Raw genomic sequence first — 19,501 nt, 5'->3', positions numbered from 1 at the left:
ACACATGGAACATTCACCGTGATAGACCAATTTAGAAAAGCTAACTTGGAAAAATCCCCAAATACTTGGAAATTAAACAATACATTTCTAAATTACCCAAGAAGAAATCAGAAGGGAAATTAGAAAATATTTTGGCAAAAAAAAAAAAATTTGAACTGAACGAAAATGAAAATACACTCGTTGGCTGAAAAAAAATGCACAACCTAAAAACTGAGACTTATCTTTTATTCAGCAGACTTATTGAGGACTTAAGCCATACAGCTTCTCAGATACAGCTCTGAGGGACTGTTTCAAAGAGGTAAGGGAAGAGTCAGGATATATAGGAGTTTTTATAAAACAAAAAACAAAAAAACTCCAAGTTAAACCCCCACCAAAACCCAAGTGTCCAACATCAAAAAATTATTGCTAATTATATTTTAAAAACTAGACATATCAAGGTAATGAATTTAGTGCTTTTTCATGTATGGGAAAAAACAAGTGTCTGGGCTTATTGAAATTATTCCTTTGATATATGTATCTTAACTATCTAGAGCTAGTATCCTGTTTTTTTCTTCATCCTAAGTTCTACTCAGGGTGCACTGTCAGGCATCGTGGCTGCAGCTGCTGAGGCTTGATGGGGGGGGGGAGGCTATTTACTGAAATTGACATTCCTTGTTCATATACTTCAAAATGTGTAGGATGCACATAAAACATACTTTATATGCCTGTATTAGTAATTTCAGAATTTAGTAATCTAGGATTCCACCTGAAGATATTCAAAAAAGAAGAGCAAATGAAACCCAAAGTAAGCAGAAGAAAGAAAATTAAAAAGTGAAATTCAATAAAAGGCAAAACAGAGAGACAGAGAGAAATATCAACAACCAGAAAAACTGCTTCTTTTAAAGTTCAATAAAATTGATAGACTGGAAAAACTGATTAAAAGAAAAAAGAGAGGAAAATGAAATCTATCACTATAGATTAAGCAGACATTCAAAATATAATAAGAAGATATAAAAATACTTTAAGGCAATAAATTTGACAAGTTATCCCTTGAAAGACACCAACTACCATCTTACCCAATTTTAAGTCAGAGTTAAAGACATATTTCTGTAGAGTCCACATCCCTAACTGATTTGGAAACGAGGAGACAGTCTACAAAGAGGAAAGGGATTTCCAGCCAGTTTATAAAACATAAGGACTGGTACTGATAAGAATGCCTGAGGGAAGAACCCATGAGTGTAAAGCAGAAACCCCAGATAAATAAATGGTTAACACTTTTAAAATATTTATCAAACACCACACATTATTTTAAGAATTTTAAATGTCACTGCACTGCCTTTAAGGTAGATAATATTACTTGTTCTACATTATCTATATACATATACATAATCTATATACATATTTATTGATGGTATTAACCCCCTTTTATAGATAAGAACTAGAGTAAAAGTAGTAAGTAAATTGCCCAAGGTAAGAAATCTATTAAGTAATTAGCCAACCTTGAATCTAGCCCTGACTTATTCAAAAGACCATGTAGTCTTTCTACTGCACTGTGATGTCTTCCTTAAAAGACAGAATCTTGGAAAGCTGAGGAGAAACACAATAATCTTTCAAATATCTGATGATGGCTGGCAGATGCAACTGGGATTAGATTTGATTTATGTAGCCTTTAGTGCTAGAACCTAAACTGAAGGAGTGGAAAGTGAGATTATTTCCAATTACATATAAGGAAAGTTTTCCAACAAGCAGGTCAAAGACAGAACAGGTTGCTCTGAAGAGTATGAGAGGATCTTCCAAGGTTTAGTGAACAACACTTTGGTGAGACGCCACGTAAAAGGTATAAGGATTAGATAGATAGAAGATTTTCTAACATTGAGATAATAAGATTCTAAGAAAGCAGTGAGAAATCAGCGGACTTACATTATTTTATGAGTTCAAACCATATGGAAAAGTTTCTCATTCTGATATGAAAAAGTCAACAACTAAATTATCAAAACTTACTCCATCTAAAGTTCCAAAAAGTACATTTAAATTGCATTTTATCCCATGCCAAAAAAAAAAGACAAAACCCCTACAAATATACCAGTAATTCATAATTCTTGTCTCCAGTTGTACAATTATTTCTAAATGGGTAAATAGTTGAGGAAAAAAATTGAAAATTACTATAATTTTAATTATATAGTAATTACTATATAATTACAGTAATTACTGTAACTACTATGGGATTTTGTTACTTTCCTGTTTAAGAAAAAGTTAAATTCTAATGCCATGTTTTTAGGCAGAATTTTTATAACTTTGTAATGTGGGCCTCAAAAAGAATCATTACAATGCCTTTAAGTGTTTAAATCTGAGGACTGGCATCTTCTCTTTTGAATTTAGTCTGAAGAACAAATTAGGAAGCGTATCTTTGTGCTAAAATGAAGTCATTATTTGGAGAAATAAGTTAATTTCAGTCAAATTAATTTTGGGAGGAACATCATTTGCTTGTACCTAAAAAGATTATAAACAAAATTTCTCTTTCAATAAATTATCTAAAGTTTGACAAAGTGTTTTTACAAAAGAAGTCACTTTTAGTATGGTAGTCATTATAAAAATATTTGACATATTTGCAAAAAAATCCAAATCATAATTATTTTTCCCACGCTCTGCCTGTAATGATCTTTCTCACGGATGAAGGTATGCCAAGTGGTTTAATCGATAACAATGTTCTGAAACAGTCCTTTTCTACTTCTGTACTGGGTGAAGACAGCAGGCTAAGGTCTATAGTTACTATAACTACTATTTTATTTTTGGCAGAAACAGTCAGCTGAGATGTACTAGGAAAGAAGTAAAATAAGAAGTCTGAAACTTTAAAAATTAACTGTTAAAATGCCTGTTAAATTTACTCTGTCACAAGCTAGCAATTTGAGGTGTGAAAGACATAGCTACTTAGCAGAACAAAATATATAAAGTATATAATTAGTACCTAACATATCCATTTATAATTATTACATCTCTTTCTAGCAATGTTATAGATTTAATAACACTACTTAAAAGTAAACAAGTTTATTTCACAAATTAAATGGCTACTGTTACATTTTAAACCAGAAATCTCCTAATAAATCAAAATCAGGTAACATGGATATTATTCTGTTTTCAAAAAGTATTAATAACCATAGAGATAGAACTGGTAAATAAAAAAGGATGCACAAAATCAAATGACTGAATACCTTGATCAGGCACTGGTAAATACATCTGAATACAGACCAAAGTAAAAATAATCTTTGACGGAAATCTGCACTTACCTAAAATCATCAGAAACTATAATTGAAATTTACTATACTAATTACCCACCAAACATGATTAGTACAATAAAATGAAAGTTAATCTTGAATGCTACAAATCTGTAACTAAAGATATTGACACCTTTAATATAAAATATGACTTTTCTGATATGAGTACATCAGTTTTAAAGTGCATGATAATCTCCACCCTCATCAGGAAACACATTGAGGTTATTTCAGGTCAATTTAGATGACAGATTAAACAACTCCTAATTACACTATTTCTACTGCCAAGTACAAAGCATGAAGGTGAAGGGCACTGTGTTTTCATATGTCTATATTCAAACAGCCAGCTTCTGAATCTCTATGAGAAGAGATCCTCTTGTGTTTCATTTTCTTCTTTTGCCATGGTATTTCTAATACTGCTTTTGATGGATTCTTGAATTTAACTGATGTCAAGTTTATTAGGATAGGTATATAACCTCCTATTGATAAAAGGAACAATGTATTTCCCTCACTTTTTTTTCTTTAACTAACATGTTCACTTACCATACTATACTATAAAATAAAACCTTCCTACTAGAACCACAGGATATAATATGCATGCGTGATATGGTTCTATTTTCTTCACTGTATAATGTACTTTTTCTTCCTTATATACAGATTTTTATTGGAGTTTCCGTCGTGGCTCAGTGGTTAACAAATCCAACTAGGAGCTATGAGGTTACGTGTTCGATCCCTGGCCTCACTCAGTGGGTTAAGGATCTGGCGATGCCGAGAGCTGTGGTGTAAGTCGAAGACATGGCTCAGATCTGATGTTGCTGTGGCTTTGGCATAGGCTGGCGGCTACAGCTCCGATTAGACCCCTAGCCTGGGAACCTCCATATGCTGCAGGTGAGGCCCTAGAAAAGACAAAAAAAGACCAAAAAGAAAAAAATAGGTACAAAGATATAGCTAGGGAACTAACCAAGAAGCACATTACTTTTCCATATCCTGAAAGTGGAAAGTGGCCCATCTCCTCTTCTAGTATTTTTTGTTTCAACCCCTGGAAAGTCAACATTTTCTCAAACACCAACAATCCTCCACCAAAGCACATTTATGCTCCTAATACTATGGTCTTACACATTGTTAAGACAAGGATAGTCAGAAAATCCAAGCATATATTAGAAGTTATATGATAACATTTTGATATAATGGAATACAGAAAATGAAATCATTCTTTATATTCGAAAGATGAGACATTTACCAAATTACAATGAATTTTTAAAAACCAAAACTCAAATTTAGAGTTGCTATTACGATTACATCATGGTATCTACTAACAAAATAAAAATCCATTATAAAATATATTTAATAAGCCAACTATTTATGTCAAATATTTTAAAAGAAAAAAAGGGTTATATTTTCTATGAGGAAAAACCAAAAATTCTTCTAAAAGCCTTTATCTTAGTAACTAAGATAATAAAGCTATAATGTACAGGGCGTAAAGTTAATTACTACCAAGATCTTAATATTCAAAGCAACACAAAGGGTCAAATGACTAATATTCATTAGGGATGTTCGCTTTCTAAATGTGATGAACTCCAAATTACTTTTGACTTGTGAAAGAAATGTGTATTTGTCTAGTTGATTTAATTGCTGATTATTTATTTTAGTTGTGTGTAGCTAATAATTCACAAGTATTCAAGGTTCACTCATACAGACTATTTGAGCTCTCTGACATGCATTTTTCTTACAACTTTGGACAAACCTCTATGAGGCTGCCTTCTGTAGTAGAGAAGAGACAAAGAATTAATACAGGGAAACAGTAAATGAATTATATTACAAATGTGCTTTTTATCATCAGTTTTATGGAAAATGTTTTTGAAAATCATCCTTATAAATGGTTGTTACATTATCAAGATAGTTCACAAAAGACTACAAAGTACTTAATGTTGCTGAACTACTTGAACTAGTATAGATCTTCAGATTGACTACATGGAAGAAACTTTTTTTTTTTCCCTTATGTGGAATTTCCCAGGCCAGGGGTTGAATGGGAGCTGCAGCTGGCGCCCATGCCACAGCCTCAGCAACACCAGATCCGAGCCACATCTGTGACCTATGCCACAGCTCACAGCAAAGCAGGGTCCTTATTAACCCACTGAGCCAGGCTGGGGATCGTATCTGCATCCCTACAGAGAAAACGTCAGGTCTTTAACCCACTCAGGAACACAACAGGAACTCCAGAAGAAATTTCTCTCTTGATTCAAGTGAGTCAACTAAAGGTATAATCTTAAATGAGTAAAGGTGACCTTCAGCACATTGTCCTATCACTCTTAATCCGCCATCCCCTCGGATCTCGACCTTGTCTCAAGCCCTCTTTGGGGAGCCAAGGACAACTGGGATTAGAGAAGGAAATCAGGAACAGAAATGTGAAGAGGGTGACTCTCTTTAGGCCAGTTTCTAAATAAAATGTTCCTCATGTGCTGAATACTGAATGATTTCTACTGACAATTAGTTCTTTCAAAATAGTTTCAATTAAGCATAACATGTATTACATACATCTGTTGACATCACATTCATCAAATTTCCTGGGGACAAAGTTACCCTGCAAGAACTTTTTGGTGTTGATAAGAGAAAGTACAGCTATACAGTCAAGAGAAGGACCTTGAAATCAAACTGACCTGTATCCAAATTCTGGCTTTGTCACTTACAAGATAGAAGATCTTAAGCAAAGACTTCCATTTTGAACCTAAGTTTATCCATGCATAAAATGAAAATGATAACATTTTCAATGATACTAATTGTTTTCTGATGATGATTATGATTAACTGTGAAATATGATATTTTACAACTGTTTGCAGGTGCACAACAATTACAGAAAGGAGAAGATGAATTTGAGATACATTTAAAGGACAGAATCATTAAAATCAAAAACAAATTATATACGAATATTGTGAGAGGAAGGGGAAGGGAAGGAGGGAGAGAATAAGGGAGGGATGGAAGAAGGAAACAGGGAAAAAAAAATAAAACCAAGATTCTTAACCAATATAACTGAGGATACAATTGCATTAAGATATAGAACGTAATAGAAGAACCATTAGGAAAGGGGTGAATTCTGTTTTAGACAATGGGTTGAAGATCCAGGTAAAGCTGTCTTATATGCAATAGAATACTGTTTTGTAACTAAAGAAGGAGATGAAAATATTTGGGGGTTACTGGTATGTGAGTAATATTTGAAAACCACTATAGTATATGAAACAGTAGGGAGTGCCTGTCTAGTAGGAATCTGGTCAGCCGTGGAGAGTGTAAAGACAGGACAGAAAGGCATAACTGATGGAACAACGTTCCTAATTGCGTAAGCAAGGTTATCTCTGATACAGTTCACACACTTCTTCCACGGTCTTTTGGACAAAAAAAAAAAAAAAAGAAGATTCATGAAGATACAAATAAGTTTGAACGTACTGGAGTTTGAAGGGGAAGATATACTGAAGGTGATTTTACCTAATGACCAGGATTTTCTCAAGACTTAGGGGGCTGTCATATAGTGAATATGAAAGGGGACAGAAGTGAGGCAGAGGCACATAGACTGTAGCAAATATATGCAACATCTGCTATGGAAAAATTGAAAAGGGACCTAATTAGCTTTATTCAGCAGCATTTAACCCAGATGAAGCTGTCATGGTCTTCATTTCTGCTACTGTTGTTGTCATTGTCATTGACGTCATCATCATCATCATCATCATATTTCCAATGTATAAATGCAAAAGAAAGGTTAAGAGACTTGGCCAAGACCAGTTATTAGGTGGTGAAGCTTGGATTCAATCCCAGTCCATTCTACTACATTATGCTGGGTCCTAAGAAATGCTGATGAACATAACAGTTATAAATCTTTCTGTCCTAGTCTAATTCCTTCTTCTGAAAAAAATCCTAGAGGCAGAATTACTATTATTAGTTATAAATACACACACACGAATAACTACTTTTCAGAAAGGCTACATTAACTTACATTTCCATCAGCAATTTACGAGTATGCTCATCTCACTGCCTCTTCACCAATACCAACTAGTCTCATTTTTAAAATCTTTATACATTTGGTGAAAACTGCTATCTGTTCTTATTTTGGAATACTTAATGACTTTTCACTTCTAATACAGAAATTTAATGTATCAGAAACTATGATGACAAATTTATAGATGGCAAGAATTTCTCAAACTTATATAAGTTGATGAAATATCTGTATTGAAATATTGATCACTATTTTCAAATAGCTTTACACTTTCATTTATTCCTAGAAAAATGACATTTTTGGAAGTTACTGTCATTAAGAATAATTTGAAAGCTGAAATTAATTTATATGAATTTAAAATCACATCCCAGTTAATATTAAAGGAATAGCATATGACCTTCAAGTAGTTTAATTTTCATTACTTGCCTTAAAATTAGAAAGAAAATAATATAAGCAGTATATTATTTTTCACTAGACTTCAGTTTTAAGGTCCATGATTAAGGAAAGCTCAGTAAGATCTTAAAGCAGTAATAGTCAGTCCCTTTCAGCCTTTGATGAGCTTCCAGGTAAGGAAAATTCAATAGGCACATTTTTATTTACTTATTTACTCATTCATTTATTTTTAGGGCTGCACATGTGGCATATAGAAGTCCCCAAGCTAGGGCTCGAATTGGAGCTGCCAGCCTACGCCACAGCCACAGCAACGCCAGATCCGAACTGTGTCTGTGACCTACAGCACAGCTCACAGCAATGCCAGATCTTTAACCCACTGAGCAAGGCCAAGGAGTGAACCCGCGTCCTCATGGATACTATGTCAGGTTCATCTCTGCTGAGCCACAATGGGAACTCAATAGGCACATTTTTAAAAAGAAGATGTCAGAGATTTTTCTACTTGGTAGATACTTCAGTCAATCTTTACTAAAATTTAGCTGTAATGAGGTAGCATTATTGGAATTTAAAAAACATTAAAATGCCAAAATAGCTACAATAAAACAAGATGAAGAACTATCATAAACAAGGACAAAAGAACTGAAAAATTATCCAAATCCATATCTCATATGGACAGAAGCTAGAATTGCAGCATCCAAGACAACATCCCAGAGTGTAGGAAACTAGGAAGAAGTTCTCAATGACACATATTTTAAAAGATTACTTTGTAAGATTAAGAGACTGGATCATCCAAATAAAAGGTTCTGTGGGTACATACTGCAAATAATTAATTACCTGCAGTGGCACTCAACCTGATGTTAGTACCGCCCTCTGGGGGAGGAGAGGAGTTCAGCAAAGGTGATGCTCTGTTTGGTATCACAATGACTGAGGAAGTGATAATGGCAACAGTGTTTTGAAGGACTGGGATGCTAAAAATCCTGCGATGCACAGACCAGTCTTGGACAATGACAGAACTTTCCCACTCAAATACCAAGAGCACCCCAAAAGAGAAACAATGGTTATACCAGGAAACTACATGGACCAGTTATACTGGGGAAAAATATCTCTAGGATTAAAAAAGAACAAAATTTCATGGATGGGAAGCAACATTTTGCAAGATAATCTTCTACGTTTCAAGCCAAGGCCTAATGGGACACTCTACGGTACTTCTTACCAGTATACTAAATTTTTAATGGATACAATGCTCTATAGCAATCTTTTGGGCAGCTTATCAGAATGAAAGAGAATAGGTTACACTACATCATCATCACGTATACCACAGAGATGCATTAAAAAATAAGGATTTTGTAATCTACTAATCGTATTAAAATATTAAAGGATTTGTAAGAAGCCTTATAACTGAAATAGGGGTATCCAGGGAAAGCCTGAAATATAAATAAGAACACAGAGAGAGAAAAAGTAGATAACATATCTCTGTCAAGGCAAAGTATTCATTGGTATGCAACATTTAAGTTAAAAGTTTCTTAAAGCATGCTTGGGTTTGTGCTTTTGTTCACAGATAGCCTTTGCCTTAGCAGAGAGTCTTGAGTTCATAAAGAAGATAAAATTGTTTTAAGATGTTGATTCCCAGAATGAATCTCTCAAATATTCTAGGTCCCAGGGAAGCATCTACTATAAGACCTCTAATCAAGATGTTTAAAGCAGGCATATTTGTGCTTGTTTCATAATAGGAACAGGCTGAGATAGTAAGATAAATTTAATTTCACAAATGAGGACAATGATTATTCAGTTCATATTCACAGGGTCCAGACCATACCTTTGCAGCTTTCATAGTACAGTGTAGTCAAGTATATAAGAGCAAAGCCAGGTTCAAATCTTGGCTTTGCCTCAAACTAGATGTTTGTTCTTTTACAAATTTTTGTTCCTGTGCTAACATTCTGTTACCGTTTTGTATCTATGTTCACGAGGTATATTATCTGTGATTTTCTTCCCTTGTGATGCCTTTGGTATCAGAGTATACTAACCTCACAAAATAAACTGCGAGGTGTTTTCTCCTGTTTTCTGAGACTGTGCATCTTTTTTTGCCTAAATGTGTGATAGAGTTCACCAGTGAAATCATCAGGGCCCAGACTTTATTTTGTGGTAAAATTTTAATTTGCAAATTCAATTCCTTAACATGAAAAGTATATTTAGCTTTTTATTTCTTTTGAGTCAGTTTTAGTATTGGTATTTTCCTACGGATTTGTCCATTTAAGTTGTCTAATTTGTTGGCAAAAAGGTCTTCAAGACCTTTCACTTAAAATTCTTTTGATTTCTGAAGACATTCTAGTGATGCCCCCCCCTTTCATTTTTGATATAGCTAATTTTTTTTTCTTCTCTTTTCTTGGTCAGTATAACAAAATGTGTTATCAAGTTTGTCTATTTTTTTTCAAAGAAACTATGTTTTCATTGACTTTTTTGTCATTTTTTTATCTTTAGTAAATTTTTCTATCTAGTAAAGTACTGCCTGAACATTGTTCTAGAAACTAACCAGGAACGAGAACCTCATATAAAACATACCAGTCCCATTACCACTTCCATCTCCAGTTCACCTTCCTCAGAGTTACCCATCTCAGTTCTTTTGTTTCTTCTGGTATTTATCTCCAATATTTCTAGAGAATATGCTTACTCTGCTATTACTTGTTTTATCTTTTCTTTTCCCCCAAGAAGAGGCCTTTACATATTTATTACTGAGGCAAAGCACTATGCAGAAACACCAACACAAAGAGGACTCATTTCCTGATGTATCCAACTGTGGCTGTGCTGTTTTCTGTGTGATATGGTAAGATGGAAGTGACTGCCACACAGTGTAAATACGTGTGCCACCTCACGTGCAGAGGCTCCTTATAGACCCAGTTCAGTTCTTCTCCAATGTCTTCTCTTCGAGTTGTACCTGATTTCATTACCAGTTTTCATTTGAATCCACTGGGGGATGGGACGATTTTGCTTTTGCTTCTTGGCCGGGAATAGCCTGATCCTGACAGTCTAGTGAGAAGACACAGCCAGGAGCTAATTCAACAGCACACAGTACAGCGGAGCAGAGGATAGGGACCACTATTACTTTTCAGTCTTAAGACATTATCCACTGAGTTCCTATGAAAGATAAGTTTGTTCCTTGATGCCACCATGCTCCCTACCCCTCACAGCCCCCCTCGCCCACCGCTAGCTTTATCCTTATATATTTATGTCCCAATTTCTGGTAAACAGTCAATTGTTTCGTTATTATAACTATGTAACTATTGTTTGCGTTGATGCACAAAATAGACTCTGATTCTACATCTTTTCTTATACTTTCCCCGCCTGAAGTTAATAGTTGCTTTAGATCTCCTGTTGGCTTAATTTTCTATGTAGCTATTACTAAATCCACTCTTAAGATACTACTGAATCTTAATGTAGTTAAACATATCAGATAATTTGGGAGTTCCCCCTGTGGCTCAGAGGTAATGAACCTGACAGTATCCATGAGGAGGTGGGTTTGATCCCTGGCCCTGCTCAGTGAGTTAAGGGTCCAGCGCTGCTGTGAACTGTGGTATAGGTCACAGATGTGGCTCAGATCTGGTGTTGCTGTGTCTGTGGCACAGGCTGGCAGCAGCAGCTCTGATTCGTCCCATAGCCTGGGAAATTCCACATACCATGGTGTGGCCCTAAAAAGAAAATATATATATATCAGATAATTTATCATCATTCCACTGGTTCCAGAGACAATTATCCCCCCCTCCCCAGTTATATTGAGATGTAATGGAAAAGTCTGTATTTTTTAAACTTCTACACAGTTGCCACCCCAACCTCCCTTCACTACCAATCTGGGAATTTCACTAGCACCTCACCTTGATGGATCAATTACTTATTTTCTAGATGGTAAGTTTTCAGGTTTTTTGGTTTATTCTTCAATTCAATCATACCTGCAGTAACTTCTTGAGAAAGGATGAATGGGAAAAAGATATTTGTTGAGACTTTGAATATCTTTTCTGTATCATGATATCTGAAGGATGATCAGCATTGAATAGAATCTTAAATTTGAAATTATTATGTCAATCATTTTGAAGACATCACTCCATTGCTTTCTTATTTTAAGCATTGCTCTTGAGAAGTGTGATGATATTCTGATTCTTATTCTTTTGATTGTGGACTCTTTTTTTTTTTTTTCACTCTGGAAACTTTGAGGGCCTTGTTTTATTTTTAACTGTTCTAAAATTTCAAAATGATGTTCCTTGGATGGGGTCTTTTTGTTTCATAGTATTGAGCATTTATCAAACCATTCAGTTCTATGAGTTTTCTTATTTCTTTCATATAGCCTCCTCTCCATTTTCTTTGTCCTCTTTTTCTAGTATTTTTATTAGTCAGACATTGGACTTCATCAACTATTGTCTAAAACTGTGAAATTTTTTTACCCTGCTTCGGAGATAACAAGTTGGCCTGGAACAAGCTCATGGTTACCAGCATGGGACTCTGAGTCACGGTGGTGGTGATGGTTGTTATTATGAAGTTTTCTGCTGTTTCTGGCATTGTTGGGTTTTGCTAAGTTCTCTTATTCCGTTTGCTTATTTTGAACTTTGTCTTTCATAATGAAGACATTTCCCAAAAGTTTCATGATCCCTGGTTTTATCTTCATAGTTAAGAGTGAGGAAATAAAACACTGATCATAAGATCTTTATCCAGCAGCAGCATTTATCACACACAACAACGCCAGATCTGAACCATGTCTGCGACAGCTCATGGCAACACTGGATCCTTAACCCACTGAGTGAGGCAAGGGATTGAACCTGCGTCCTCATGGATACTAGTCAGATTTGTTTCCACTGAGCCACGACGGGAACTCCTCTTCCATTTTCTTTGTCTTATGGGGTTTATATATTTTTATGCCTTTACTGTCATTTTAATAGGAGTTTCCAGAAAGGAGGATAAATATGGGTTCAATCAGCCATACTTAAATGGGTCATAAACATATTTACACATTTTGGTACAAATTACCATATTGTCCTCAATTTATACTAATTTACATTCCTCTCCAACAGCGTAGGTCCTTTGTTGTCACTAGGTGTTACTACTTTTCATATCTTTGTTAATCTAAGAGATTTATTTTTAAATGGCATTTTATGGTTGAAATGAATAACTCCTAGATCATTAATGAATGTTAATATGCTTTCATCAGTTTATTGGCCAAAAATTTTTATTTCAACTTTTGAGAAATATCTGTACAAGTTCTTTGCTCCGTTTCCTTCGGAGGGTCAGGTTTTTCTCTTGTCTCTTTGGAAAAGCTCTTTATATATAAAGAGGTTAGTTCTGTGAGGAAAATAGTTTTCCACTTTGATACTTGCACCTTTTTGTTTTGATGTGCATAAGTTCTACATTTTTACAAAGTCAAATATATCAATTGTCTTTGTAGTTTTACCATTATGTTCATGCTTAGAAATTCCCTCATCAAAAAATACCTACCAAGACACTTTCTAATTGTTTTGATATTTTCCGTATTTTGCATTGATACAATCAGAATTAATTTTTTCCACATGTTATAAAGCAAGACTCTAGTACCCTCCTTAAATAATTTATTGTGACAGCATTATTTATTGAATAATGATATGATTTCTCACTGATCTGTGATGTGATCCTTGTCATTTATATACTCCATATACATACTGAGGTTTCGAGGCTAGTTAGGTGATTTATTCTTTCTATTCTGCTCAGATCTGTTCTGCACATAAGACTTACCTGCATTTTTCTATCAGTACAACTCTGTATATCTAAACAGTATGGGCCTAAATATTTTGATATCTGTCAGGGCCAACAAAAATTGATTCTTGGCACAGAATTTTAAAAAATAAACACATGCCTAACTAGATGATACTAAAGAAAAAGTGTTACGATAACAACAGTTAAATTATACATTCATTACTGGCTTCATTTTTTAAGTACATTTCTAAAATATTTTATTCTTTTTAAGAAGAAGTTTAAGGTAACATATGTATTTGAGTCTAATCTACTACTCTTAACTACAAATTTCTCTTTTTAAAATACTCGAGTCTGACAATGTTTTTAATTCCCTAGTTGTTAGTATTTTATAACGTGATAAACTCCACATGGTGCTAATCAAAATTACAATGAAATGAACTCACTAATTCTTTTTTTTTTTTGCTTTTCAGCCACAGCAACATGGGATCTGAGCCATGTTTGCAGCCTATACCAACAGCTCATGGCAATGCCGAATCCCCAACCCACTGAGCGGGGCCAGGGAATGAACCCACATACTCATGGATACTAGCTGGGTTTGTTACCACTGAGCCACGACAGGAACTCCTGAACTCACTAATTAAAAAAAGGAAGAAAATGTTTTCTGACACATATGCAATTCTTTTTACAAAGAAGAAAAAACACCAACTTTCTACAAAAGTACCATAGTATAGTCACACATTTCAAATATAAAGAGTAAATTTAAGCCATTTTTTAAAAGTGCTTTAATTTTAAAATTAACATCTTTGAAGTAAACGTAAGATTACTTATATGGAAAAGAATCCACTTCTCCATACTTGTTTCAGTAAGACAGTTCTGTACCTGCCTTCCTAGTGAACAGATTAAGAGAAAAAATAATCACCTCTAAAGAAAACATATCACTATAAGCATTCAAGGTTAACCAAATCATATTCTTTTATATTTTTCTATTTCTTCATAATATTCTATGTCCTAACTTCATAAATTCTTAAAAGGATTAGCTGTACTTTCATATAAAGTAGTGCCCCTTTCATCAGTAATTGCAATTTACACTTTCCCCTGCAATTTATGCTTTTTAAAATTTTGTTGCAAGACCACTACATTGCCTAAATGGCTCATATAATGAAGTCTACAATTTGCATACCTACTCAGAAATGTTTAATAAATACTACTTTGCTGGCTACAAAACGAACCTAAATATCATAAGTAGCTCTCTCAATAGGCTCTTTGTGACCTTTAAAGATCTCTTAACTCTCTTTTCTTCTTGGCATGTCAGACCCCTAATTCAGCAAAGGTTACCTTATCTCTCCAGTTATCTGCTGTGTATCAGGTATTGCATTTAATTCACCTTCCAAAGAAATAACCTACAACACTCACTAATGTTTGGGAAGAATTCATACAACTTTACAAGAATGAAACAGAGGAAAATGGGGTAAGGGGCAAGAAAGAAAAGTAAGAAAAACAGAAGACAGAAGAAGAGGAAAGGATAGAAAAGGAATGACAACAAATGAAGAGCTGGTTTTTCTCGTTACCTATTCTGCTCTCTTCCTCTAACACTGCTGGAGTTATGCATCCATGTGGAGAGATGGTTAAATATTAACAGATGTGCTATGTATACCAGCCGACTCAGAGAGATGCCAATCCAGAACTATAAAATATAACAGTGTGTCTCAGTGAAAGAAAACCTTGAATCTCCAGGTATCATGAAGCCATGTCAACTCCTCCCTACTATCTAAGCTGTGATTCCATCATCCCAGGAAGGAGTGGAAGAGAGAGAAAATCCTAGGTGTCTACTATCAGGCAGAAAGAGGAGGAGGGAGAAGAGGTTAGTTGGTAAGAATATAAATCCAATTAAAAGAAAATACAGAAAAACATATATTTGCTCTAATGAATTATGGCTTCTGAAAATCATACACACTATACATCAACTGTGCTGGGAGGCATGCACATTGCCTCCAACTTGTTACAGCCACAAGTAAGGCTGCTACAAATACCACTGCACTGAGATTCTTATATGTTGGTATTTTATTTTTATGTTAATCGCACAGGCTATAGTCTCATAAGTGGTATATATATTAAATGTGTTGCAAAATGGCCTTCTAAAAAGGTAGGAATAATTCAGGAATCTACCAACAAGGTATACAGTATCTTTTGCCTAGCATCTCTGCCAGAAATGGGTGATTAATTTTTAAAATATTTCTATCGAGATATTCGTATGCTATAAAATTCACCCTTTTAAAATGCACAATCCAATGGACTCCTTTTACTTAACATATTGTTTGTTTTCAAGGTTCACCCATGCTGCAGCATGTTCATTCCCCTTTATCACTGAATAATAGCCCTCTGCATGGATATATTATATTTTATTTGTCCATTAGTTGATAAACATTTGCGTTGTTTTCAATTATTGGCTATTATGAATAATGTTGTTATGATCATTCATGTACAGGTTTCTGCATAAATGCATGTTTTTGATATACATGTTTTTAGTGGGTCATATGGTAAATCTATGTTTAAGCATTTGAGGAACTGCCAAACTGTTTTCCAAAGTGTGATTTTAATTTCTGTCAATTTCATGGATATGCGATAATTTTACTGAATTTGTAATGTGAACTTCTTTACTAAGTTTTAGGCTTTCTTTCACTCTCTGACCGTTTCATATTTTTTTTCCTGAACTGTTTTTCAACTCTTTTGTCTTTTTTTTTTCTACTGAGTTATTTTTGTCTTTTATAAACTTTCAAGAGATTTGTGTATATTTTAGATATTAACCAATTTGCTAATGCTGTCTTTGTAAACATTTTGTCTTGATTCTAACATTAGTCTTTTAACATTGTGGAATACAATAACAATACAATAACAATAACCTTGTGTTACATAAAAATTCCATTTTTATGAAGCTGAACGTATCTTCTTTGTCTGTGTTAAGAAGTTCTTCCCAGAGTTTCCGTTGTGGCTCAGTGGTTAACGAATCCGACTAGGAACCATGAGGTTGTGGGTTCGATCCCTGGCCTTGCTCAGTGGGTTAAGGATCCAGCACTGCTGTGAGCTATGGTGTAGGCTGCAGACGCTGCTCAGATCCTGCGTTGCTGTGGCTCTGGTGTAGGCCGGTGGCTACAGCTCCAATTAGACTCCTAGCCTGGGAACCTCCAAGTGCCGCCAGTGTGGCTCTAGAAAAGGCAAAAAGACAAAAAAAAAAAAAAAAGTTCTTCCCTACTTCCAGACTAAAAAATCAGTTGCCTAAACTGTCTTCTAAAATTATTTATTTATAAGTCTTTACACATAATTTACATCATATTTTATAGTATGAAATAAAAGTTTAACTGTTTTCCTACTGACATAAAATATCTTAATATATATTTAATTAATAATTTTTTCTTCTCTGGATTCTCTATTCTAGTGTCTTTCAAACCACAGGTCTGGACTATTTATTTTGAAATCAATTTAGTAGGTTTTATTTGCCACTTAAAAAAACAGAAAATAGAAAAAGAAAACAGTGTTCCTTGTAAGTAGTGAGGGTAAATGTTTCATAAAACTTTTATTTCTAATTTTTAACACACAAATACAAAACATACATCAAGGGTCATTATGTATGTAAAATGTATTTCTTATTCTGAATTACAATAGAGAAATTAAAAAATCAACTCTTTCATTATGTTTTATTAATCTATTTGTCTATTCCTTTGTCCATACATATTTATATGATTCTGGTCATATAATATCTATAGACATTAAATATATATAGCTAATATATATAGTGTATATAACATCTAGCTGTATTATGATACCTAATAAGGCGGGTGTATCTCTCTTTTATATAGCCTCTTTGGCTATTATTGGATATTTGTTCTTCTACATGAAGTATATGTGGTCATTTTTTCTAACATTAAAAAAAAACTTACCTCTATTCTAATTAGAACTGCTAATTAGGGAGAAAGTATACTTTTAAGATATTAAGTTCCCTGCCCCATTAAGTATTTGCTATAATATGGCAAGTACTGTAATATGATATAATATAATATGGAATGTTTCCATGATTTTTATGATGCAGGTGCTAAGGTTTAACTTGTTAAATTTATTCCTAAGTATTTCACAGTTCCTTTCATTGTGAAAGAAAACTTTCCCCCATTTTCAATCTGTGTGCTTATTGCAAATATGGAAAAGCTATCAGTTTTATTCATCTTATATCTGGCTATGTCACCAGATTCTTTTATTAATTCCATTGTTTATAATTTGAGTCTCTTGTGTTTCCTAGATGTGCGGTCATGTTTTCTAGGATGCCTAAAAATAGTAAATAATTTGGTTGTATAAAATGGCAATACTGAAATCTTGCCTACTTCCTCACTTTAAAATGCAGTTTAAGTAACATCTACAAGTTTTGTTTGTTGTTTTTTTGTTTTTGTTTTTTTTTGGCTTTCTAGGGTCACACCTGCAGCACATGGAAGTTCCCAGGCACCCCCAGCCTATACCACAGCCATAGCAATGCCAGATCTGCGACCTACACTGCAGCTCACGGCAATGCTGGATCCTTAACCCACTGAGCAAGGCTGGGGATCAAAGCAGCGTCCTCAGGGATACTAGTCAGGTTTGTTACTGGTGAGCTACCACGGGAACTCCTTACACCAGAAATTAATTACTCAACTGACTGAGACACATTCCTCTCTCTCTGCTATTTCTCAAGTTGCTCCTCATGTTACAGTCCCTATTATGCCTGCTCCTCCTTTCCTTCAGCTTCTGAACTGTGAAAGGCTCCGGCTTCCACTGCCTGGGTAGTAGGGAAAAGAGATGCTCTGGTTCTTACTATACCATTTATACATGTGCACACATGGCACAACGCATGATGCGGAAAAGAATATCAAGAAATCAGACATCCAGAAAGACAACCAAAGAGAAGATATATATGAGACATGTGAATAAATAACATTATTTCAAATAAAAATGATATGCACCAAAATAGGCATAGGTAAAGCATGATTCAAGATTAGAAGAACAGTTACCTACAGTACAAAACATACTATTATAGGTATAGGTTAAAAAATATATATACAATAATGTTATAATTTAGATACATTACAGTTTTTTTGTTTGTTTTTTTGGCTGTACTTGCAACATGTGTAAGTTCCTGGGTCAGGAATGGAACCTGCACCATAGAAGCGACCCAAGCTGCTGTGGTGACAACACCAGATCCTTAACCTGCTGGACCACACGGGAACTCCCAATATGCTTTGTGGCATTGGCTGAACCTAATTACGACATATATTACTATTCTCTTAGGGGAAAAAACTGCTTTCAAATAATCAACTTACATACGACATATATTACTATTCTCTTAGGGGAAAAAACTGCTTTCTAAATAATCAACTTACAAATGAAGTTATGGCAACATAACTCGTATGTTTCTTTTTTTTTTTTTTTCGCTATTTATTGAGCCGCTTCCGCTGCATATGGAGATTCCCAGGCTAGGGGTCTAATCGGAGCTGTAGCCACCGGCCTATGCCAGAGCCACAGCAACGCGGGATCCGAGCCGCGTCTGCAACCTACACCACAGCTCACTGCAACGCCGGATCGTTAACCCACTGAGCAAGGGCAGGGACCGAACCAGCAACCTCCTGGTTCCTAGTCGGATTCGTTAACCACTGCGCCACGAAGGGAACTCCTAACTCGTATGTTTCTTAAAGATCACTTGGATAGACAATGGTAACAGTTCCAAAGGGAAATAACAAGAGGAACAGATATGAGTCTGGCTTAACAATAACCTTTCCTTGTTAACCCTTGAGAATAGGATTAATTTTACTCAATAAAAATAAAAAGAAATCCCTATCATGCAAGTGTCAAAACAGAAATTTTATAAATTCAGGTACTATAGAAATTTCATTATAATCTTTATAACTCAGTGTTAAAATTAATACAGCTTCTTAAAATGCCAAGAAGATCATCATAAAAATTTTCACCAGGGTCAAAATTTTTCATCTTTGAATTCAAACGGTGTATAATAGCAAAATGCAGCTGTTACATAAACCATAGTTTATTGGTTTATTCAAGCTATAAAAACATGACTGACATTTCATCTAGTCAACCATCTTAAAGGTTAATTCTTGTTTCCTGTTTCAAATTTTTTTCTAGGTGAACTGTTCTGGGC

At 34.6% G+C, this 19,501-nt stretch overlaps 1 protein-coding gene and 1 pseudogene across 1 annotated transcript in view; both read right to left on the bottom strand.

The window, feature by feature from the left end:
• PIGK (phosphatidylinositol glycan anchor biosynthesis class K) overlaps positions 1-19,501 on the bottom strand; it is a 117,554-nt gene that overhangs the window by 21,476 nt on the left and 76,577 nt on the right. The window lies entirely within an intron of this gene.
• LOC125132194 (60S ribosomal protein L39-like) lies at positions 10,170-12,165 on the bottom strand (annotated as a pseudogene).

This window comes from Phacochoerus africanus, chromosome 8 (assembly GCF_016906955.1).
Source record: "Phacochoerus africanus isolate WHEZ1 chromosome 8, ROS_Pafr_v1, whole genome shotgun sequence".
In the NCBI taxonomy this organism is placed as follows: Eukaryota; Metazoa; Chordata; class Mammalia; order Artiodactyla; family Suidae; genus Phacochoerus; species Phacochoerus africanus.
This window is presented reverse-complemented; position numbering and strand designations above follow the sequence as displayed.